General features: G+C 40.8%; 1 long non-coding RNA gene across 3 annotated transcripts in view; it reads left to right on the top strand.

Moving 5' to 3' along the window:
• Positions 1-3080: 3080 nt before the first annotated feature.
• Positions 3081-25175, top strand: part of LOC140696912 (uncharacterized) — a 347036-nt gene continuing 324941 nt past the window's right edge. For all 3 annotated transcript variants that reach the window (XR_012073581.1, XR_012073579.1, XR_012073580.1), the window contains exons 1-2: positions 3081-3307; positions 16425-16577. This is a non-coding gene — a long non-coding RNA (uncharacterized lncRNA). The remainder of the gene's footprint in view (positions 3308-16424; positions 16578-25175) is intronic.

Genomic DNA, 25175 nt, shown 5'->3' with positions numbered 1-25175 from the left:
CAGGTTCAAAATCGAAATTTAACGTTCCATTTTGCTAGTATGAGATCAGAGTCAATTAAAAGGCCTCCAACGATGACTTTGACTGCGGTAGGGTTCATTGTAGGTTTTCCTTGTTCCTGGGCTGGTTTTAGTCCTCACTCCTGAGCATGGAGGAGGGACCTGTGCTCTTGGTTCTCCAGCAAAACATAACTGCTGTTTAGATCTGGAACTATGTATAAAATAGATAAACAACTGTAAAGCATGGGGAACTATAGTCAAAATCTTGTAATAGCCTATAATGAAAAAGAATATGAAAAGGAATATATACCTATATATAAAACTGAATCACTATGCTGTCCACCAGAAAGTAGCACAACACTGTGTACTTTAATTTAAAAAAAACCGTATAGGTCTCGAGCATGGATGACTTTCCGCTGCATCCAGTGACCCCTACACTCGAATTGCAGAGGATAATGCTGTGAGAGCTGAAACTGCAAAAAATATTTCAACCAAGAAGTGATTCTTTTGTTACATAAAATTTCCTACAAATATCCAGAATTAAAAGTGAATAAAACTGCTGTTTAAAAAAAATTTAAACAAAAATCTCCCTTTAAAAAAGTAGGGGGAGATTGCTTTCCTTTGGTTAATTTTGACAGATGTTTTCCCTGTGTAATTCTTTGAGAAAGTGCATGGATTGAGGCATTTAGAAACATTTTTTTTTTCTTGCCTAATAATCTGGTTCCTAGTGAATAGCTCCTGGGAACAGTGGTGAACAGTGGAATCCCCCTTTGAGGGCGGGTGATGGGCTCACAGGCAGCGTGTGCACAGGCATCAAGATGCTTTAGCTCCAAGCAGTGATTTTGAAGTAAACTTCTCTGCATCTCATCTGATATTCTGCTCTTGGCTGCATTAGCTGAGCTCAAAGAGTGACTGCCTCCTCCCAAAGCTGACAAAGGAGCATTTCAGAGAGGGGAAACTAATTTATTCTGATGGATTGTCCAGCATCAGCCTAACTAGCCTTATCTTTCTGCCCTAAAAGGTGCAAGATTCTAACCTTTGCTTCCCCAGCATCCACATTAAACAGCAAAATGGCAGAGCCGTTCCTACCAGGAGGCATTAGTACAGCACATTAAGAACAAGGAGGATTTAAAAGCAGTGATCTTTTGAAATCAGGGGCCAGATGATCAGATATATCGACCTTCATTTTTCTCTTATTAGCAAAAGACATCTTTCTGTTTTGCTTCAAAATGGTTATCAGGAAAGTGACTGAATTCTCTAAGCTTTTATGTATGTGACACAGAACTCCTGGGCGCGTGGCTACTGGAGACATATTTGGGAATAATAATGTGCCAGTTGGACTTTGCATGACTTTCTTCACAAAGGGCTTGGTGAATGCATTCCTGACGTGGGGGTTGTGGGGCTGAAGATTTGGGAAGTTCTCTGTTAGCCAGAGGAAAATTCCTGAATTGCAATCTTTATTATTTTATTTTGGCTGAAATTCACTCTAACTACTCTTCATATGGTGTCTAACTTAGCCATCCTAGAGGGCCGGTTATGTGTGCTGTGTGGTGTTGGCATGGTGGGTACTGGATCCAACAGCAGCCAGGATGACCTTAAAAAAAAGTGGATTGGATCATGTCACTCTGGCTTGGCTGTCTAGAAGCTTCCCATCGTGCTTAGCGTGAAATCCAGAAAAATCCTTACTGTGGCCCCAAGGGGCTCTGGGACCATCCCCGTCTCACTTCTCTGAGCTCATCTGCTCCAGCCACTCTGGCCTCGAGTTTCCTTCAGGTGCCCTGAACTCCACCCAGCCCCAGGTTTTTCCCACCTGCTCTTCTCTCTCCTTGGAGAGACGCCTTAGGTCTCCATGTTCCTTTGTCCCCCTCATCATTCAGGTCTCAGCTAAGCTCAGCATCCCTCATTCCTTAGTCTCCCCTGAGCACCTGATGTAACATTGCCCCTTCTTTCCTCTGTCTCTTTGTTTCCTGTGGTGCCCCGGGACAAAGATTTGAGTTTAGGTCATTTTTCTAGGAGATGATCCCAGGAGGTACAGGTGAGGGTGTGTGGAAGTGAGGCTGGACTCAGTAGAAGGCAGTGTGGGGAACGTTAATGAGCAGGTGACGGCCATGGGCAGTTGGAGCTCATTGCCACTGGAGAACCTGAGTGAGGATGTAGGAGAGCAAGTGTCAAAGCTGTCCCACCTGAGAGCGAGGATGCTGGGGTCTCTACCCACTAACTGTAATCTGTTCTTGGTGGAGGGCTGTTGCTGAGGCTCTCAAGTCCCCAGCTCTTTGGGCGTGTCCTGCATGAGGGTCTGGCAAGGCAGACGCAACGTCTTAGGTGCTCACTGGTTGGAGCTGTTGGCTGGCTTGCCTGCGAACCGTGGGTACAGAGGCACAGGGGTGCCACAGGCACAGCCCTCTTGCTCATTGTGTGTATTCTGGTTTATCGACTGTCCCCCTCCTCTAGAGTGTGAGCTCCCTAAGAGCGGGAATGTTGACTATTTTGAGTTCCCCAGACATGGTGCCTGGAACCAAATAGACACGCAGTACCCATCAGATGAGTGAATGAAGAGACATGGTGTTTCACTGGAGAACACAGAGCCTCTCATGTTTATTTCATTCTAAGGCGGGTAACCCTGATGTGGCAGATTCAGAAAGGAAGAGATATCACAGGAGACTTGGAAGTGGCCAAATAAATTGAGGACGTCTGGGGAAGGAGGGAGGGAGGGTTTCAGAAAGATTGGCAAGGTGTACTGGAAATGCTCTCTGGGTCAGGCCCAGGCCGAGATGCAGACTTCATGGGAACACTCCCTTTGTAAGTGGTCGCGGTCAAATCCTCCACCCTCTCTGGGATTCTGTTCCTTCAACTACTTCAGCTGCTTCACAGAGATGTTAAGATAATAAAAGGAGACAATAGATTTGAAAGCCCTTCTACTAAAAAAGTACTCTTCTGGAGAGAGCTAGTATTTAACTGCTGAAAATACGTTATGTTCAAGGTAAAATGGTTCCTAAGTGCTGAGTCCCTTTAAAAAGTGATGGCTGCAGGCAGTAGCCATTTTGATGGACAGTTACTGCTCCTGGCCGAAGTGAGTAGAACCATCCATTTCCATGGTGTGTCTGACACCCTGTGGCTGAGGAGAGCCTCAGGGGCGATCGAGTGACTCATCTCATAGAAAGCTGGCAGCTGGGGAACCAGGGGATGTAGGACACGTGTCTCGGGTAACAGGAATCCGTATCTCTGGAAATCCGTTGTGACCATTGTGATAAAGTGAATGAGCCAGGGGAGCCGGGGAATAGAGCTGCAGGGCAGACAGCTTCTTGCTGCGGTGAGAACCGGGTGTGGAGGGAGAGCTTCTACTCTTACTTGTGGCGGGACGGTTGGGGTATTCTAGGTGATCATTTGAAAGGCTTTGATACCTCGTCCGCTGGACACTTGAAGGGCTGGGGCTGGAATATGAGTAGGGCTGCAGTATGAACGGTCCTAGCCTGGTCCCTCTGGCTCTGTGCACGCATCAGGGGGCCTCTCATCCATGCATGTGGTCCCCTGCCCCTGCCTGAAAGACCAAGCTCTAACCTCCGGCAAGCAGCCGCCCTGGCCATCCTTGGCCTGGTGGTTTGCACTCTGGGGGAGCGTGGCCTGGCTTAGGAGTGGTGGGCCAGGAGAAGAGGGCTGCAGGGGCCCTGGGGATGAGAGTCTCCTGTTTGGGTAGAAAGTTCCTGGGCGTGGGGTGTGGACTAGAAGGAGGGAGGCAGATGTGGGTGAGCAAGTCCCTTGACTTCTTGGACTTGTCACCCCAGGGGAAGAGGTGCAACCAGGAGAAATCCAGAGGCAGGATCTCTTAAAAAAAAAAAAAAAGGGACTCAGGACAGGGGTGCAGGTTCCAGATCTAAGAGAAATACATCTGCTAGGCAGCTGATGTTGCCCTCAGCAGTTAAAGCTATAACAAAGCATGAGCAGGCAGGTTCACTGCAAAAGCCCCTAACTGTCCACTGAGACACCTCAAGGAAGCTGTTTATTGGAAGAGAAAGGTGGGTCAAGGCAAACTCTCCAATGGGTTGCCACTTGACTCAGGGTAAAATCGTAGTCTTTGCGGTGGCTGTGAGGCCAAACGCGGTCTGCCACCACTCTGTCCCATGACATCCTTGACCTCACCTGCCCTCTTCCCACTCCAGCTAGCACCCTGTGCTCCATCCACAGTGGCCTCCTCGCTGCCTGTCAGAGGCACCAGGCGTGTTTGCAACAGCTCTCCCCTCTGTGTGGAATGCTCCCTCAAACTGCCCGTGCGCTCCGTTCAAATGTTCCCCCCCAAGTCACCTCACCTGACCAGTCTGTTCAACACTGACCCAGGCACTCTGCATCCCCCCATCCCTTCTGTCTCCTCCCGCTACCCCACTCCTGACTGCATCTATCACCTACTCATTTACTTACTGACGATTTGGTCTGCCTCTGCCCTTGGGGAATGTAAGGTTCATAAAGGCAGCCTCTAGTCCCCGGAAGAATGCTTGGCACCTGTAGCTGCTCACTAAATCTTTGTGACATGAATGAAGTGAACTGGATTAAGGTAAGTAGCAAACATGGAGAGGAATTCCTGAGAAAAGATCATCAGAATTTCTTAAAATGCAGAGGCTGTATAATTTCTGAAATTCTTGCCATATGCAGAGGGATACTTAAATGAAGGCTTTTCTTTCTGACCGATTTTCTTGTGGCTTCGTGGGTCGCATTTTTCGAGCCAATAGCATTCACTGTCTCTGAGTGTGAAAATTCAGCCCAAAGCAGAGTCAAAGAAATCCAGGGGAAGCTCTTGAAATCAGCAGAAACTTCTGGGAAGGTTTAGAAATGTTTCATGGAGATCAGATTGTGCACATTCGGCCTCGTTTCTCTGTATCCCTCTCAGTTTTTCCTCTCCCCTTCCCTCTGCTCTCTTTCTTCTCCTCCTCCTTCAAATTTGGAGCTAGGCACCATGTTAGGGCTGCAGGACCCAGCGATGGACAGGGTCAGTTCTCAGGAGTCGACAGTTTGGTGGGGGAGATTTCTGTGGGAAGAAGTCATTTCAGCAGTGGCGTGGAGAGTGCTGTCGCGGAAGCGTGCCCAAACGTTGTCGGAACAAAGGTCTTGAAAGATAACTAGATCGGTCAATGGGGATGTAAGAGGCGGCCAGGGGAACACTGGGGCACGTGGGTGGAATTCTATACATTGGAGACTTGGAAGAATATGAACTTATTGTTCAGACATTCTTAAATAAGTCTTTGGTTATTTCTAAAATGCACTACTTTTCAGGTCCCTTTCCTACCCATTCTGCCTAAATTCTGTCTCTGATTTTCTCTCTATATATACACATACACACACACACACACATTTATCTATACCAGTTATACTGTTGGTAAAGATATTATCAATATATCAACAGCACCTATAGTAGTAATTTTAGCAACCGTCCTCAGGCACAGAGCCAGGCCCTTGCTTGGCATCAGAGACCTCATTTACTCCTTATAACGTGTCTGAGCAGACGACACCGACACCATCCTCATTTTATAGTTGAGGAAACGGAAGCATCATGAATAAGTAACATGCAGTGATGTCATTATTTGAGTCTTTCTGAGTTAGGTTGTCCTCGTGTTCTTCCCACATCGCCAGTATGTGTCATGAACACATTTATACTCTAAGATGTAGGAGAAACAGACATGCGAAAACATGCTGCTGAAAGTGGCAACCTCAGCAAACAGCCAATGTATCTGTTCTAGAGAAGTGATAGGTTTAAGAAACCCTCGAGACTGAGTAGGACTCAGGGACTGCTGCCTGTGTCTAACTGCCATGAACTTTTCTATGCCCTCTGTTTATAAACAGAAACATCTGCTTTATAATAATGCTCACTTCCCTTACAGTAGAGTACTTAAGTGAAATTATCAAACTTTTATTTCATGGTTTTAGAGAATTTTAGTGCTCAGAGAGTTAAAGAAATGGTGGCAGGTCTCTGTGCTGGTGTTGTATGATGGGGATGTCTTTGTGGTCCTTTGTCCATGAGATTTAATCCTGTTCTCTAGGTATATTGGTGTTTCTGTTCTTATGTCTTATTCCTGCTGAATTGTGGTTTCAAACGCTTTCCATTTATTCCCATGGTACTTTGGGCTAGCCAGAAATCTCTAAGGACACGTACTCCTTTCAATTAATATTTCCCAGAGTGCTGTAATTCACGTAACTCTTCGATAACCAGACCGTGATTCCTGATCATGATGTTTGAGACATTTTAGATTGTCTCCAGTTATCTGCAGGGATGCAAAGAATTTAACATTTTCTAATCAAATGTGTTAGAATTTGTTCATTATTATTTTAAACATAGGATGAATTATCTGTATATGACTGAAAAACTCAGTGAGGGGCCAGTACCCCTTATTTGCTTTAATTGCAAGTAACTTTGGCCACTATTCAAAGTGCCTGTTGCGACTTGTAGCAATGTAATGTTTTAAATGAGAACTTGAATTCTTAGAGAACCTGAAATACGGGACTGTGTCCAGTAGGTTTTATTGTACGTGTCTTTGTATTTGGGGGTTTCTATTACACATAAGGTTGTTGGCTAGTAATTTTATAATCTGCTGATGGAATAAAAATATGTACATTAGCCCCATTACAGGACTTCCTTCAATTCCATCCCATTCGGTTCTCTCTCTGACCCACATATATGGGTGTGGATAATTGGAGTAACTGGAAGTTCCTATTCCTACATCGTTTTACCTGTGGCAGCAATGTGCTCATCAAGATTATGTAATAAAGAGGTTCTCTAGTGACAATGCTGGGTATACCCGTTGGGCATCATCTTAGAGAAGATGAGTTTTAACCATGAAATCTGAATATCATAAGGGCAAATATAGAAATAAAGTGTGAACTTAAGAATAAGGGCCATTTCTGTCTCATTCACAGTTGGATCCCAATATGTGACACATATTAGGTGCTCAAAATGTTTGAATGAATGGATTCACTTGTAAAAGGGGTGTTTAGCAAAAACAGGCTCTCAGACATAGAGAACAAACTTGTGGTTACCAGAGACTAAAGGGGGTGGGAAGGGATTAATTGGGAATTCAAAATTTGCACCTCTTGGGGAGTGATGCAAGTGTTAGCCATCTTGATTGCATGGTGATTTCATTGATGTAGATGCATCTATCAAAATTCATCAAATTTTGCGTCTGAAATATGTGTAGTTTACTGTACAGGAATCATATCACAATAGAGGTGTTAAAAAGAAATAAATAAAAGGGATGTTTAGCAAGATGCTGGACATGGGATAGATTTTCAGAAAGTATTCGTTGATCTAGATGTGAGCCTTGGACCTTCACACGTGGAAACTGGAACAGCTTCCTAAGGCTTGGATGTAGGTGTGGCTTCCAGTGGGGACCGAGTTAGGTTAGACATAAATTTTTCATTTATTCTTCTTTCTTCCTCTCCTTCGTGCCGTTTGCTCCATTTATTACCATCTTGCTGTTGCAGCCGGCTAATCCAAAACCCTTTGTGATTCAATACCTTGAACTTCCTCCCATAGTATCTTTTAAATTTACATCCCAAAACTCACTGTGAAGTGACTGCTTCAATTCTGGACTCTGCCCAGTGCCTAAAATAGTGTGAGTCCTAAAAATACATGCACTCTGCCAAAAAAGTTTACTACATACTCAGTAGAAGCTTTAAACTCTCCCTCAAAAGTTAGAGAGAGTTGGCTCAATGGCAAAAGCAAATTTATTTAAATACCTTTTTTACACTCGTTTCATAATAGTAACATTTTATCTTTTTTTACAGTGATTTATAGGCAGTGGAGCAGACCAGGGGAGTTGTGGAAAAAAAGCAATTAACGAATAAAGAAAAAAGTACCACTAGTGAAGGGGAAAAAAAATCTTCTGAAAGCGAAAGAAGAGAGAATAATTGATGGTTCCATTTTAGCTTAATGTTATTTCCGGATCTCTTTTATAATGTGTTATTTACTGCATAGTTTATAGTTGACAGAAAATAAACAGCATTTGCAATATAATGTCTTTAGCTCTGCCATGCACTTGCTCATTCCACTTGCCTGTCAAACTAGAACTTCAGCCAACATCCGTCAAAGTCTCCTGTGATGGAGTCTGTTTTTAATAAGCCCGGCACTATAATTACCTTATTGCAAAGTTAAAGCCAAATGACACTTATGATGAAGGTTTCATGGCTAAACAGTAAAGTCACTGAAGCATACGTGTACCAACTGTCAGACAGGAAATAGCTGTTCCAGGATTTGTTTCTTTATTGCTTGACGAGGGTCACTTCATTTGTACTTGGAAACTTTGTCCCAGCTACAACAGGTAGGAGAGAAGCGAAAAGAATGAGTGTCATGGAAAATGACTTAGAAAGATAACCATTATTCATAAATTTTTGAGAAGACTAATTACTGGGTGTCTGTGCTCAGAAACACATCTGTGTTGGGTGTTTCCACAAATACTTTTTAACCTCAAACTCCCTGACAATCCAAAGAGTTGAAGCATTGTCTGAATGTCACAAGTGAGGAGTCTGAGGCTCTGAGAGTTTTAAACTATGTGCTTGAGGCTACCCAGCTGGTGAGTGATAAAACAAAGTCGCGAACCCAGTCTGGATTATTCAAAGTGAGATGAAGTTGGCCCTTTATGTTGTAGCTGCCATATTGGGAGGAGTTTGGCCTCACACGGTCCAGACTGTGGTCTGAGTGGAAGTGGAATGCAGTTTAGACATGTCCACATGCTGAGCTTCTGAAAGTAAGAAGGCAGGAGACACACTCAGATAAATGATCCCTGTCTGTATTTTATGGCAAAGATCTGTCTCTGGTTGATGTTGTTTGAAGTTGTACATTTCTGTGACAATCCCAACCAATTGTGAATTGATATGTCAGTGAACTTCGCATCACACGTAGCATCTTTCAGCAAGGAAGCTCTGGAAATAAATGGAGTCTTGCTCTTCATCTTAGCCTGTGTGGATGACAGTGACAAAATGTGTGTCTGAAAGCTTAGGAGCATCATTTTTATTTAATAGATGAGACTCAGTGAATCGTTGAATCATTTGACTCACTCTGAGCCCCCAGGCTCCTAAACCTGGGATACTCTTTCTCCATCCAACCTCTCAAAGCAGAAATATGAGGCTTCATTTCTGCCCCTTTCTCGAATTACTTCTGGGCAATGGGAAAAATATCAGATTCTTTTTCCAGTTCTCTTGAGGGTTAACGTTGCATCAACCTCAAGAATCTCTCTGCGGGCACATCTGGGAACAGGAGGGCCCCGTAGTGGCTCTGCTTCTCAGTGGAGGGCTTGACCTCGGTGGCACCAGACTGGTAATTAATTTACTAAGCAAGTAGGGTATTTTGATTATCAGGAGTAACACCTTACAAGGGCAGGGTTTTCAAAGAATGAATGGATAAAGGGTAAAAACACCTGGTTGACTCACAGTCACATGGTTACAAAATCTGTGTAAAAAAAAATTGTGTTTCAGGCTGTGGGAATTGACATCCGTGTGTTGCCCTGCTATATTGGCAAAGATGGTAACTGTTGAAATAGAACTGTCGGCTCTTGGGTGGCATCTTGGTACAATGCCTAGGAATGGCCTCTGCTGAGCCATCAAATACTGTGCAACATACAAAGGGCGGCGAGGAAGTCAGCTAACACGTGGGTGATTGGAAAGCTGGCGTCCTTCCTCACTATGCAGAACACTTACTATTTTCCACCTCCACTCCTCCCCTTAATGGGTTGCTTCTAAGTTTGGGTGGGGAAGAGGGTCTGAGGGTTGGAGTAATCTGGGGAGCTTCAGGACTGGTTTGACTTGCTTTTAGTGGTACATGGAAGGGGGATCTGGCCCTCGATTTTCTGCAGATTTCTCTAAAAGGTAGAGTACTGGAATGTCTCTGTCATCAGCTTTGTCTTCATGTCACCATTTTTGAGACAATAGTCTAAGTTCTCTCTCAACAATTTGCTATATTCACATGTTGTACCCAGAAACTTTGAGATTTCCTATCATTTCTACTAAGAATACAAATATTGTATCTACAGTTTTCAGACTTGGTAGCTTTTCACGTTCCACTACATCCTCCAGCCACATGTAATCCCTTTGCAGTGTTAAACTTGCTCATGGCTAGAACAAATGCATACCTGATGTAAACAGGATGGAGTTACTTTCAAAAGAGCATCATTGGTGAGGAGCTTGTGGGGGTGCATTCAGGCCAGTGTCAGAGGGAGAGTGGATTCACTTCTGTTTGTGCCTCTCACTTGGATTTAAGAATCATCAAATAGTTTTGTGTGTTATTTCCATCCTCAACATCCAGACCAGGTACAACAATAAAATAATTAAAAAAAAACATTTATGCAAACATATATCATGAGGAATAATCATAGCTACACCAAGGGCCAGAGATGAGCAGTATTAAAAAACACACTGTTGTGAGTTTGGATGATTTGAGAGAGGCGTCTCAGTAGTCAAGGGCATGACTTGAGAGGCAGAGTGGCTGAGAAGGACAGTTCCTGGCTGTGGTGGGGGACAGGGACAGGGAGTGCCAGAGCAAATGCCTGGGATCAACCAGGCCCTATCATGCAATGTCTGCATTGAATTTTAAAACTAGTAACCTGTAATTACTATTCAAAATAAGATTATAATGGTCACTTAATACCTCCATATTAATGCATACATTTTAAATTTATGGACACCATTTTTAGTGTTCTATTGAAGAATATTTCTTAAAGTCACACCAGAATCACCTGGAATGTTTTGGGGAAGCAAACAAGCAAGCTTATTTCTGGGTCCTTTCCCGAACTTTCTAGATCTGAAACTCTTTGGGTGCAGCCCAGGATTCTGCATTTAAAATAGTCTCCAGAGACGATTCCTATCCTCACTCAAGTTGGAGGCTCACTGGTATAGAATAAGCTGCAAGTTCATGTGTATTTATAATGAAAGCGACTTAGGGAAATGGTACTGTGTAATAGAAATCTTGTCACGTGAGGGCTAAATGTTGCTGGTAAGTGGCTCTTCTTGTATCTCAGTGTTGTCAAGAAGGTATCATTTGGCTTCTTCAGGCAGAGCCTTCTGGGATGGAGTCTGTATGGATTTGGGGCCTGGACCTCAGCTTTGCATATGGAGAAATTAAATTGGATATATTTGCCTCCAGGGAGGCTGACTCATGCTAATAATTCACAAGAGACTTCCTGATTAACCAGAATACTGCTTTACTAATTTGTGGTAGAAGTTATGTCTGACTCAAGAGCCAGGACCACGGTGTTGAGCCCCGAGGAGAGACGATACACTTCAACAAGGGACTCAGTGAACAGAGAGTTGTCACAGCACTTTGAGTTCGAGTCTCCTCTTTCTAGACTGGACTCTCCTTGAGCGTTTCATTCTGGTACCCTCGTCATGTACTGCAGTGCCTGCTGCAAAGTCAGCCCTTAACAGAGAGCTGCTGAATGAACAAGCGATTCTCAGCCAAGGGGATCAGATAATTGGGAGGCGTATCTAGGTTGATTTAGGCCAGTAGGATGGCTTGCTCTTCCACAGACCAGGGGATATTTCTGTCTGTTAAGAGTATCCTCTATCCTGGGCATTGGTGGAAACGGACACATTCTTATTTCACACTCTCCTTTACCCCTCTCTATGCAGACACCTGCCCTATGTTTTATATATATAGCTCTGTCGCACATTATCAAGGCAAATTCTGAGTAGGTAACTCTTTCTTGATTTGTTTAATAAGTTATATGTCAGTTGCTTGCCTGATGCCAACCCTGACTGCCTTATTAAATATGAGCATTACTGTAAACTCATTTAAATAAACACTCTTTTTGGTGGCTTTTTAATTTCTCACTTCAGAGAATAGAATATTTCTGGCCTTGCTTTCATATTCTGGGACATTTTTAATTTTCAGTTTTATAGTCACTCGTAACAGATTGTCTGTAGTGTTTGTGATGAACTTTTACTTTTTTGTGCAGAAGTTTTTAAACAAGATTAACCAATGGAAGATGCACAAGGACAGTGCTGTGAAAATTTTAAGTTAGGGAAAGAGTTAAATTGTTCAAAAGGACAATGCATGTTTTCTATCAAACATACGCTTGGGCATTTATACATAGGGTGATTTCTCCCTAGGCTGAAATCTAGATAGTAAAACCCTCTTAAAGGGATGTAAACCTCTTGTTGATTCTTGTAGAGATGGGCCTTTCTCATAACCTTCACATACTTGAAAATACTTTAAAATTCTGACATCATAGTCTGCCTTCTCATCCTCCTCACTGTCTGAACTTACCTGAAAGACTTGGAAGAAAGAAAACAATCTGAAGAGGAACTTCTCCAAGAAAAGAACATTTTCGTTGCTGAGAAATTGATAAGAGCTTTAAAATATGTCATATGTGGAAAAAACTTATAATGACTGAATATCTATCTACCTATCATCTGTCTGCCTGCCTGTCTGCCTGCCTGCCTGTCTGTCTGTCTCTCTCTCTCAATCTAGCAGAGACTCTTTTTTCATTTAAACAGCAAGATCTCACCAGGTCATAATTTCAAGCCATTTGGACTAGAGAACAGGAAGTTTGTGTGTGTATGTGTGTATAAATATATGTATTTATAATATCTGAAAACATTGAAGCATTGAAACTCAATGAGGTTTGCATATAATGTAGTAAAGTATCTTGTCAGAGTGGAAAATGAACAAGATGAAGTCAGTTTTCTTTACCTGTTGGTGAATAGGTTAGTTTTACTAAAGAACACAGGCAAATTTTTAATCAAAATAAGGTATAAAAATAACTTCTCAATTTTTCAATTTGCCTATTTCATAATAAAAGAAAAATATGAAAATAATTTCTGTCCAGATTTCTTTATGGGATTTTCCCCCCTTTATTTATTATTTCTCCTTTTGATTGTGACTCAGCCAATTAAAACTATAAAAGTGCAAGTTCAGAAAGTGATGACGTGCATAAAATGCCAGACTAGTAGTGATGGATGAACCAAAAAAAAATTTTTTTTCTCTATGATAGAATTAATTGTGCATTTTTTTCCCCTGATGGCTTTGTGAGTTACTGGATTTCCTTATTAGAGGTTATTCAATAAATTGTTGGGTGCATTGTCAGTGACTTATTACATTTTCATCACTGGAAAATATAGCAAATAGCATGTTAGGAAACATTTAGTAAAAGAGCATCTACATCTATTAGTGCTGTTGTTTTTTCTTTCTTTTTTTTTTTTTTAAGAAGAAAAGAATCCAAAGATGTTTTCATGGGTTGCCTTTGTGTGCGAGTCTATTAAGAGCTAGGTATTTCCGCTGCCCACATCTTGGTAGGTGATTGCAATTAAGGGTGGCATTGAAATACTGTAATTTCATAAATGCCTTAATTGACTAAGCAGCAGGAATTTACTGAGCTTTTATGAGATGCTTGGTAAGGTCTTGGGCATGTGGGGGAGGAAGGTGAGTTTCAAATAGACCTGAATGAATTGAAAACAAACTGCTTGTCCAAAAGTGTTCTTGGAGTTTTGGGCATGAGAATCTCAGCCCCAGGACTCTCCTGAAAATCCTTGCCATGCAGTAATTCCCTGGACAATGTTTTTGTTCATCTCTGTGAACTCTGTGAAAGTACATTCTCTTTTGTGAAACTATTGAAAGGGAAACCAAGAAGCACCCCTGGGGAGGAGAATCTGGAGTTGGAACTGAGACATGTCCTGATTGAACATGTCCCATTGTTTTAAACATAGTTCAGTTCGTTAAATTCCAGAGGTCTCACTCACGTGGTTAAAAAAACAAAAAGATTAATGATGGATGCTAAGCCTAGATTGGATCTTAAATCTAAATAAAGTTGACTCTATTGGGGGCTGCTTTTCAATCCATATTTCTGATTAGTTAGTAAGTTCCTTGCCATTGTTATAACACTACTATATATAAAATAGATAAACAAGGAACTTCTGTATAGCACAGAGAACTATGTTCAGTATCTTGTAGTAACTGTTAATAGAAAAGAATCTGAGAAAGAATGTATTTATATGTATAACTGAATCACTTTGCTGTACATCTGAAACATTGTAAATCAACTATATTTTAATTTAAAAAAGACCACAAAAAGAACTTTTGAGACAAAAAAATTAATGGGGTTTAAATAGCTGGTTTCCTGATTATGTGACCCATAATTGAAGGTGCATGACATCTTGACTATGGAAGTTCAGGGGCAAGAACATTTAGTGTGCACTGGACAATCACAGAGGCTTGATAAGATAGATTGTCAGCGAGGCTCTGAAATATGGCCACTGTTTTGGATAGACTCAGAGGGCAGACACACAGGGGGAGAGAGTAACAGAGGTGAAAGCATAGAGCTGGAAATGTGAATTGTGATGTGTGTGTGTGTGTAAATGGACTTGATAGGAAAGCAGTTTCCAGTGAACACAGACCATGGGGCTTGATGCTCTGTGGTAGAGGGCTTTGAGGGCTTGCAAGAGAAGTAGAGAAGGTTGCATTCAGCAAGGTAGGCAAAAAGTTGCATTGTAAATTACTGAAGGAGCGAAAGAGGGCCACAAAGAGTGTTCTGACCTAATGGTTGGAACAAATGGGAGAGATTGAAGTCAGTTTTATTATAGGGAGAGAAACCAATTAGTGGGCCTGCCCCCAAATCTGCATGGCTCTAATTCTATTTTCTTTCACATATTTGATACAAATGGAGGCCCCTGGTCAGCTGCCTGACCCCATCGTCTTCCCATCCTGGCTCAGTGCGGTCTCACAGGGACCTCTCGTCTGTGGCTGTGGATGCCCCAGCACGCAAGCCCAGGCTCTGTCTCCCACCTCGACCCTACCCTGAAACAATGGCCCTGAGGACGTGCCGCCTGTGGTGGTGTCTGCCCTCGGGAGAAGGGACCAAGGGAGAGGCTTGTGTAGGTTCAGCTCAGGGGTGTTTGGGCACCTGAGGTGAAATCCAGAAAGGGAAGCACAGCTCCAGGTGGACTCATTGGCTTGGCCCCAAGTCCTCTCATCCTGTGGGGACGGGCTTGGCGGGGAGGGCCAGAACAGGGTCCACACAACAGGGTCCAAGTCTGAAGCCTCAGCTGCCCTGCTCTCGGTGCCATGTTTCTGGTTAGTGCTTTACACCCGGAGGCATTATGAGTTGCATGGAGGCATCTTGACCCTCTTTTTTGTTCTTTTAATGAACTTTCACAAAACATTTGCTACATTTTTGTGAAAACCACTTCTTAGGACAAACGAAGGAAGCAGCTCCTTATTCTTCCTGAACGTCTCACCTCATTTCTTATGATTTCCTCAACAGGAGAAGGGCAGAGAGGCAGGCTCAAGTCCTGTCAATTTCCCAGGCAGCGCTTTCGTATTATTCTTTCACTTATTCAGGAATTTATAGAACACCTTTCTTGTAGAGCATCTTTCAGGCACTGTACTGAGTAGATCCTGCAACTATAAGCAAAATAGGCACTCCTTTTTTTTCCAAAGAACTTAAACACTAGAAGGGAGGCAGACTTTAAATAATCAAAAGATCGCACTGATTAATGTAATTAATGATAATGCATATAATTACAAAAGATACAACTAAAGAATATGACCCACACTGAGAGGTTAGAGAAGGCTTCCTTGAAGGAGTGATTATTATTGAATAAATTGAGAAGTGAGAATTTTTTTTTACAGGGGGCACAGCTATTGGTAAGATCATAGAGGCATATTGACTGTTCAAGGAACCATAGGAATGCAAAGATGGAGGAGAAACAGAAGGGTGCAGAGTAACAACTGGCAGCAGGCAGAATATGTAGATGATTTAAAGAACATGGAAGTTATTAAAAGGTCTTTATTCTAAAAGTAATAGTAAGCTGCGGGAAGACTTATTTAAAGGGGCTATGATGACATAGATTGTATATTGAAAACCTCCCTCTGGCCACATTGAAGAGAATACATTGGAAGGGAGGCAGGGGGCATGTGAGGAGACCAGTTAGGAGGCTGTTGTAGTAGTAAGGAAAAGATAAATAGCTTGAATGAGAGGTGATAACAATGGAGATGGGGAGAAGTAGATGGATTTGAACACTATTTAAGAGGCAAAATAAGTCAGACTTGTAGACAGGATATTCCAAAGATGATTCTCAAAGATCAGCCCTAGGACTTTTATCCTTGTCAACATTTAGTGGCTGGTAAACCAGAAGGAGCCTACAAATAAATGTGAGAGGAAGCAGCTAGAGGACCAGGAGAGTGTCATCCAGAGGCCAGAAGAAGATAGATTCAAGAACAATGTTTCTGAGATAATAAATCAAATGGAGAGGGAGAAACATCCTTTGGATTTGACAATGCACAGATCACTGGTTACCCTAGCAATGACTGTATCTGTAAAGTGATGGCGGAGCCAAAATCAGTGGGTCAAGAGGAAATGGGTAAAGTAAATATGGGTAATTCCAGAAATTTGCCTGAGAAATGAAGATGAGATAAAGGTCTATATGAATGTGAAGGAGGATTTTTTTTTTTCTTTAAGATCACAGCAGTCTGATGTTTACATTTTCATGGAGAAAGACCCAAGAGAGAGAGAAAGAAGTTGAATACACTGCAGAGGGAGGCCTCTCCTTGTCTCCGCCAAGGGTAGTCATTATTTCATGAAGACTTGCTGTTCGCTGGAAAAATTCAGAGGGTAAGACTTTGGAACTTTGAAGCAATAGCGATAGGGCTAGGGATTTTCCCGAGGCAGAAAGAACATCAAGGAGGGAATGACAGCTCTGATAATTAAAGGACTGATTTACATTCATACCTTCCATTGTTTTGCAACCGCAGCAGAGCTTGCCATTATGCTGAGTGGGGATGTGACTGCTATAGACCTTTTTCAGAGTCTTTCACTCCTGGGGCTCCCTGGAACGGTGCGACGGTAGGTATCTGTGCTGGTTTCTGAAGCTTGACTTACTTCCATTGAAATCACAGGGAGAATGTTATTTGACTTATGAAAGGAGTTAGTCAGCCATTCACCTAATTTTGAAAGAGTGACAGGAATAGGGGGAAAGAAAAAGGATATTGAACCAGAACGGTACAACTTGCAAGTTATCGAGATGTCTGAGGAAGATAAAGACTTTTTTAATACTTAGAGTCATAATTCATTTAAATGAAGTTAAAAAAAATCAGTTTTCAAGACAATGCAAACTCACTAATGCAGACAAACTTTAGAGTGGATATCTTTTTAAAAATTTGAACTATAGAATAATACAGAAATCTAGGTTAGCTACTTTAAATCCTTATTAAAATGAGCAAGGGTATGAAAAAGAAAAAGCGTATATTTCTTTTAAGTATATGAAGTTACTCTGTAACTATTAAAGCAAATCATTAGCATTTCTGTTTACTAAGGTGGTGTGACAAATTTGTGTTGTCATGGTGTAACCGTCCATTGTTATCTCATAGTTTCTGTGGGACAAAAGTCAGGGGTGAGTTAGCTAGGTTTACTGCTCAGGGTCTCACAAAACTGAAGTGAAGGTGTTGGCCAGGGTTGTGATCTTATCTGGAGCTTGGGCTCCTCCTCCAAGCTTCTTCTGGTTGTAGTTATAGGACTGAGGCCCCATTTTGTTACTGATTTTCAGCTGGGGCGACTCTCAGCTCCTCAGGGCTGCCTGCCATTCCTGGCCATGTGGCCTTTTCTGTAATATAAGAGTTTGTTCCGTCAAGGCCTTCAGAAGAGTATCTGTTGCAACTCTGAATCTCTCTGTCTTCTTTTGTCTCTGAGCCCTAGACCCTCTTTTTAAAAGGCTCATCTGATTAGGCCAGACTGACCCGCACTCAAGAGGAGGGGATTGTGTAAGGTGTGCACACAGCAGGCAAGACTCTTGGGAGCCATCTTAGAATTCTGTCTCCCACAGAATTCTGTCTCCCACAAATGGTTCAAATGAATAGCGGTTAATAAAGAGACTACATACAGAGGAGTGAGCAGGACATAGGGAGCAAAGGAGGGATAACGATGCAGCCAGACACTAGCGACAGTAGAAATGTTGGTATCAGAACCTGGGGAGAGTTTGGACCGTGAGGGAACGCTGTGGCTCTGGGAGAGGGCAGCCGCTGTCAGAGTACTGGACTGAAGCAGGGAGGGAACAGAAGAAATCACCTACCTCTCCCCTCCTGCCTTCTGATCTCCTGTGGGTGGCTCCCATGGGCCAAGCTGAATTTGAAACCAAGGGCTCAGAGCTTGGATCAGGCAGTCCATATGAGACAGGAGGGAAGAGGTCAGGGCACAACCACGAAAAGAATGACACAGCTGTTGAAGATTCAGTTCCCAGTAGACCTTGAAGCCCAAGATGGTGGGAGATTTAACTTCCTGTAGACGTTGAGCTTCATTATATACTCATTGTAATACACCAGCATGCTAAACGACACGCCCACAGGAGCCATGACAGTTCCGAGGCTGACCATAAAAGGTCAAAAAGTGGGCAGTAGCCTAGTTCCTGGGAATCCCCACCCCTTCCCTAAAGTAGTTGGAATAAACCTCCCGCTTGTTAGCATATGAAGCCCATAAAAACTAACAACTGTGCACCTTATGGTCGCGTTCTTTTGCCTTCTGAGATGGCTGCAATCTGTCTATGGAGTATTTATCTACTTTTACTTTAAACTAAACACCTATCTCCATGCCTCATGGCCTCTCTGGCCTTCTGAGACAGCCTGCACCCTGTTTAAGGATTAAGTATTTCCCTGAATACATCTACTTTTACTCAACTATGGCTCACTCTTGAATTCTTTCCTGTACAAAGCCAAGGACCCTCACTTGGCAGGGCGCATCATGGGGACTTGCCCAAGACCTGGGACAGGATCATCCATTTTCCTGTATCACATAGAGGTCAGCCTTGCAGGGACTAGAGGGGAAGAGGTCAGTGACTTGACCATCACAGTGTTCAAGAAATGGTAGTTGTTATGAATATGTATGACTGAAACATTGTGCTGTACACCAGAAATTGATGCAACATTGTAAACAAACTATACTTCAGTTTAAAAAAAAGAAATTTTTTGTTATGAACATAGTTTTTTTTATGAACATAGTTTTTTTTTTTTTTACAAACATAGTTATAAGAACATATTTATAAGTCTTAGAAGTATGGAGGGCTGGCTTTCCCCATCAACATTCTAAATGGTTCTGGTAGGTGGGTGAGGACATAAATATGGGAGAAAGGAACGGGCCAATTTATTGTGAGTAGAACCATCATAACAAGCTACCTTGACCACATCCCCTTGCATGGAGGAGATAACTGACATACATTTGTAGCAACTGGCAATGTAATGATGAAGTTACAAACAGTTCTTAATGAACAGGAACTTATTTCACATGTATATGCCCAAGGAAGAAAACAGAATAATAAATTACATTAGTACTTTAAGAAAAAAATTCAGTGGGTTCCATTGAAAATTCTTGTGCTACAGGAGTGTGTGAACTTGTTCAAAGGAGGGAGGCAAGAGAGTGCATTTCCCTTTTAGGCTCCATTGACTGAAATGTATGATTATATTTACTGTATCCATGAACAATGGCTTATGGAAACTTTTGAGTAAATTTCAGAATCAAAATTATAACTCCTACAACAATCACATGGAAGCCACAGCTATCCAAGGAGAACCCTCAAAGTTAAGATTAAAGTCTCTTTTATGAATTCCTTCAGTGGCAATAATGAAAGAAGTAGCATCTACTGTAAACTTTTTGGCACCAGAATTTTAAAATTAATAGTAATCCTTCCTCTGGAAGAATTTATTTTTCATGTTAGTGTGTAAGAAACAAAGCATTTATGTCTTCTTTTGAAACTGTAATTTTTAAACTCCAGTGAGTCTGTAGGGACAGAGCAGGAGGGGTATGGCTTGTCAGTTTCCATCACAGTGACAACTGAACTTAGAAATTTAATCATTCACATTGGACAGGACAGAGGGAGACCCAGATTCTGATTATCAGGGGTAGCATCTCTTTCTATTACATATCAGAAATGAAAAATAGAAATTAGAAACCGTTTTACTGTGGGATTTCTTCTTACTTGCCAATGATGTTTGATTATTCATTGGTGATTAATGAATTTAGATTTCTAGTCAAATTAATAATGTTTAGTTACAAATAAAGAAAATAACACATATTTCACATTTCTCTCCAAATGTGCAAAGTCTGATTTAAGAACTTTTCAATGTTCCACTGCCCATAATGCTTATTTTTATTTTTTGCATTGAAAAAATTGCCTTAATGTTCTAATTAGCATTTCCATCATATTTGCTAACACACTTTCACATTTATCTTATGCAGTGAAAAACTATAGTCAAATATTTCCCTAGGAAAATTAAAAGGTTATTCATCTGGATACATTTTTTTTTCTGATAAATATCACATCAGGGACCTCAGAAGGAACACTGGTTAGATATTCTGAGGACAGAACAGAAAGTCTGAGGCATGGAGACGGTCTAATATTATGCTAATTTCATTTTTAATATTAGACCTAGAAACTTTTCTGATCTACCTTCTGCTTTGACTATCTATATCCACTTATATTATTTAAATTGGCCCAGTAAATGTAAAAATACCTCTCTGAAATGTACATGGAAGGTAGGATTGTACCAATGTAGACCATCTGGTATTGTTTGAGTACCAGTGGAAAATTTCCATTTTTATTAAAAAGACTTATTTTACTTCCTTAAATTTTATGAGTTGTTCAAACCAATCTAAGCCTTTTCTTTTCTCTTCAAATTTTCATTATTCTCAGATATCTAGCCTGGGTAACAATAATATAATTTTATTTCATGATTACTGCTACTCTATTTGTAATTTTCCAGTTTAACTCTAGTTATTCTAGAAACAATGATCATCTCTAGGTAGTTACAGTAGCCCCCACATTTTATGGTAGTATAACCTACCACTTTATCATTTAAAGGCTATAGTTTCCTAAATATTTAAGAATGAAAGCTTGGAAGATAATCAGTGTTACACCTTTGTGAACAACTTGAAAACCGTCCAGTACTTTTGCTCTTTGCACTTTTTGGAGTGTTTTCTGTTTCCTTCTACAGAGTTCAAGTTCTCCCTGGAAAAACATTCACCAAAATAGGTTGGAATAACTCCAGAAGGAAGTACTCCATTAGTGTAATTGGTTAGTTCTCTCTCTTTGTGAATTGGAAGGAAAGGCGCTGGGAAGCAGCATTATTTTGTGTCCTTGGAAACACTATTCAAAAAGCTGCTCTTTCGGGAGGAACTTTCTGACCTACTTTGCGCAGTCCCTTGGTCACATGGCTGGTGGAAGCCTTGTTCTGCACACCACTTCTGTCCTGGATTGGGAGGGCTCACGACCCTTCTGGAGGCAGGATTTATGATCCTCCTGTCCTGGGATCCCACCTTCGTTGTATACAGTGTGATTTATCTGTAGTCCTCTGGTGGAAAAATACGTTGTCCTGTCATAAAATGAAAATTGTGATCTTTTGAACATTGAAGGAAAACCAGATAGCCCGGTTATAGAAAATCCATTTTTTTTTTCAGGCTATTTGACTTCAACAGAAGTAATATGTCTGTGGGTGTTAATAAATTGTAGTCTGACCTGTAGTTAATAAATTAACAGTCTGATCTGTATTGTGCAGAATTAGACTCCCTTAATGTTTGCTTAACTTGCTCTCCGTGCCAGAACTTCCACATTCTGAATGTGATAGAAATGTGAAAATTTCCATAAAGCTTAAATGCAAGTGACTGTTTAGTAACTGTTATGATGAGTGCTTGACAATGAACTTCAGTGTTTTCCTGTAATTCCAGTTTCTGGAGAGACAGTAAACTTAATTGTTTCAGGAAGCTGTTTAGATACATGGTATTTACACTCTAGTAACTGTGAAGTTTGGGTAGACAATTGAGTTGGCTAGCCCCACATTTATTCAGGAAATTTGTCTAGGATAAGTTTATTTTGATTAGTGGGCTAAAGCTGTTTTATCTTTACGCCCTTGTTGTTTCTGGCATAAATTCTAGGTCAAGGTAACTCTCAAACTGCTAAATGAGTATTTTTCAGTGGAGTCTTGTAAGTTGGGGACAGTGCTCTTAAATCTTCTTGGCTGAGTTGCCATCCACTGAATTACTGGGCTGAGATAGGATCAAAGTCATTTTTTATATCTAAAAAAGTTAAGTTTTTATTTAAAAAAAGACTTAGTGTAGAGAGTATCTTCAGTCATTGAAAAGGAAGGTCACTGTGTATTTTTCATCCTTATAAATTATTAGCTGAAGCATTTGAAACAATTCTAGAGAAGAAGAAATTCACATTTCCTACCATGAGCAATTGTAGTTCATGCCAAAACATTCCCATGATTTGTGTTTTTAATCAGTTTGTTGTTGTTATAGTTAATCCGCCTACTATCTCTGAGAAGAAGGTTAAAATTATTAACCCTATGTTACGGATTGGGGAATGGGGACACGTTCATGTTAAGTGGGGCCACAAGCATCCCACAGTGAGTCACTGATACAGGGAGGATTTGTCTGATATTCCTGTGTTGTGTTCAAGCCACAATGTCTTTGATTTTACTTGTAATGAATCACACTATTGTACCTCTGTTCATATTTGGAAAGGAAGCACTGACATCTGACCATCTTTCTTTTCCCCTTTCCATAATCCTTGTGAGCCGTTAAAGATAAACTACTGTGGTTGTTGAAAGACTATAATGTCTCTTAATCCTTTGTGAGATGTGCATGTATTATGGTTGTAACCAACTTTCATGTTAATATTAAAGATCTTAGACAAGTCTGGAAATCAAATTAAAATTTAACCTATAGGTATATTTAATTGCTAGTCTTTTCAATTTTAAGTGGAGACAATCAACCAAAGAGTATTTATTGAGCATCAACAGACTTTGGCCACAGACTTTCCTAGGCAGCTGTTGTGATATCTTTCTCTCAGGCAAGATACTGACTACACCTGTGGTAAATTTTAGGTCATTACTCAGCCTTCCTTGGTTGGTACTGGAGGACTTAACTCAGATAAGATCATGTTATAAAATTTCAGAGCTGGAGAGCTTAAGAGTCATTGTTCCATTCTCACATCAAATATTGCTGCTCTCTTCCCCCACCACACTCCTGAAGGCACGGCTCACATTTCATATACAATTTGTTCTGTTTGACCCTTCACACTCCAGGCTCCAGCCACCTGGGATAAGTGCCTTGAGGATGTTCTGCTCTCTCCCCTCATGACCAGCTTCTGTACTTGAGTCTCCTTAATCAGGTCACCCCCTTCCTCCCCTCCTGCCTCATCCTCTGTACCATGTCCCAGTGACTCCCTAACTCTTAACTCCTACTCAGTTTTTAAGTCTCAGCTTAAGTGCCACCTCTGAAGGGAGTATTTCCCCAACATCTAGCCTAGATCAAGTCCCTTGCTGTATGAGCTCCGATAGCAAACAGCCTATACTTTCTCTTTGGTGAAATTCACTCTGCTTCACTTTGCTTGCTGCTAGATTATAAACTCCGTAAAACCCTGGACCACGTCTCTCGTCTCCAACTAAGTTACAAATGCTTAGTAGAGTCCTAGAGACAAAGTGGATGCTCAATATGTACTATTTGGTTGGTGGGTTGGTTGACTGTCTCTATGCACATAAGAGTGAAAAATTAGCAATTAATATACACCTTTGGTAGTACTTTCAATGTATAAAAGGAACAAGAACTTCTCCCTCATCCTAGGAAAGAGATTGAAGAGAAAAAACAAGACTATTACAGAAATAAAGACAAAAGCAGAGATTATAACTTTAATAACAAAGTGGAATTTGGGCCAAATAATATTCCCTGACATAAAGCTAATTCTTTTTAATGCTAAAAGTTGAAATTCACAAGGGACATAATTATAAATTAACTTGCCTGTTTATTTATATATTAATCACCTTACCTATGTAATTATAAATTATAAAGAAATCTTTCCATGTGGTGAAAAACTGAGACCATGGTATGGGACACAAACTAGAGAAATACCGTCATAATGCAAAGGAAAACATTAAAGAGATAAACATGATAAAAATAAGAGAATAGGTATGGAAATTCAAGTTATTTTCCTTATGTATCATGGATACATAAGTATTCTTGAAGAATAAGACATAAAAATTAATGCGGAATAAAAATCAAGGAAATGATATAAGAAATTTTTGTGAATTGGAGGATCTGAATTTGGGAATGAAGTTTCACCATAATCTATGTGTAATAAAAGAGAAAGAAACTAGGTTTAGATTTATTCTAGTAAAGAATAATAAAATTTCTTTACATACCTAAGCACATAACCCAAACAAGTAAAAATGAATTTGACATCACATTTCTTTTTCAGACCATGAAATAGTGTGTGATGATATTTAAAGGGTATTTTGGGAAAAAATGGGTTTTTTGAATGACATGTTTTTTCCAAGTTGGAGTTCATGTGTAATGGAAGCAGAGACTTTAATATGCAGAGTTGCAGAATATATATGTAGTACTTAGGAGAAATTCTAGTTTGGTCTTCCTGGGGAAAAATTGTAATTCTCCTAAGAAAATTATCCATTTTCTATTTGTATATTCACCATGAATTATGCAACTACAGTGTTTTTTCTTTTTATTTTGATTGTAAGAATGATGAGTTAAATATATTTGAGGGCCACCGTGTTGAGGTAAAAACTGCTAATCTCCACTATATCTGTTCTTCTTTTCCTTCTTTATATGATAGAACTTTTAGCCGATTACATGACTGCCCAAGTAAAGATTATATTTCCCAATTTTCCTAACAACTAGGTGTGGCTGTGGGAATATATCCTACCCAGTGAGATAGAGTGGAATTGGTGTAAGCAGTTGGAATGCAGGTGTAATGAGGTGCCATCTTGAACCATGTGAATGTGACCAAACCTTAGAGATGACTGATCACAAGATAGAAAAAGTAGCGTGGGTCTCTGAAGACTGTGTAGAGCAGACCCACCTTACCTGCTTGAAATTACCTTACCTGCAATGAATTTTAAATTCATTGTTTTTTTTTTATCTCTGGCCCACCAGTGGAATTTTAATCAGTACACACAAAAAGTCTAGGTACAGTGCGTTTAGAAGTCTCAGTCCTAGCTCCAGTTTTATCTTTATTATTATTTTTCCCTCTTTGACTATTTTTAATATTTCATCTTATTTTATGTGTCTTTGGATACTTGCTTAACTATTCTAAGTATATATAGATACACTCACCTTCCTAATAAAGTTACTTGAAGACATAATGTAAATAACCAAGAAGTGAGTAAAAATCTAGACTCAGAAGTGAGGAATTAACAGTCAATAGGATCGATGTTG

This window comes from Vicugna pacos, chromosome 6 (genome assembly GCF_048564905.1).
Source record: "Vicugna pacos chromosome 6, VicPac4, whole genome shotgun sequence".
NCBI classification, from domain to species: domain Eukaryota; kingdom Metazoa; phylum Chordata; class Mammalia; order Artiodactyla; family Camelidae; genus Vicugna; species Vicugna pacos.
The sequence above is the reverse complement of the archived record's forward strand: the minus strand, read 5'-3'. Positions and strand labels throughout refer to the sequence as shown.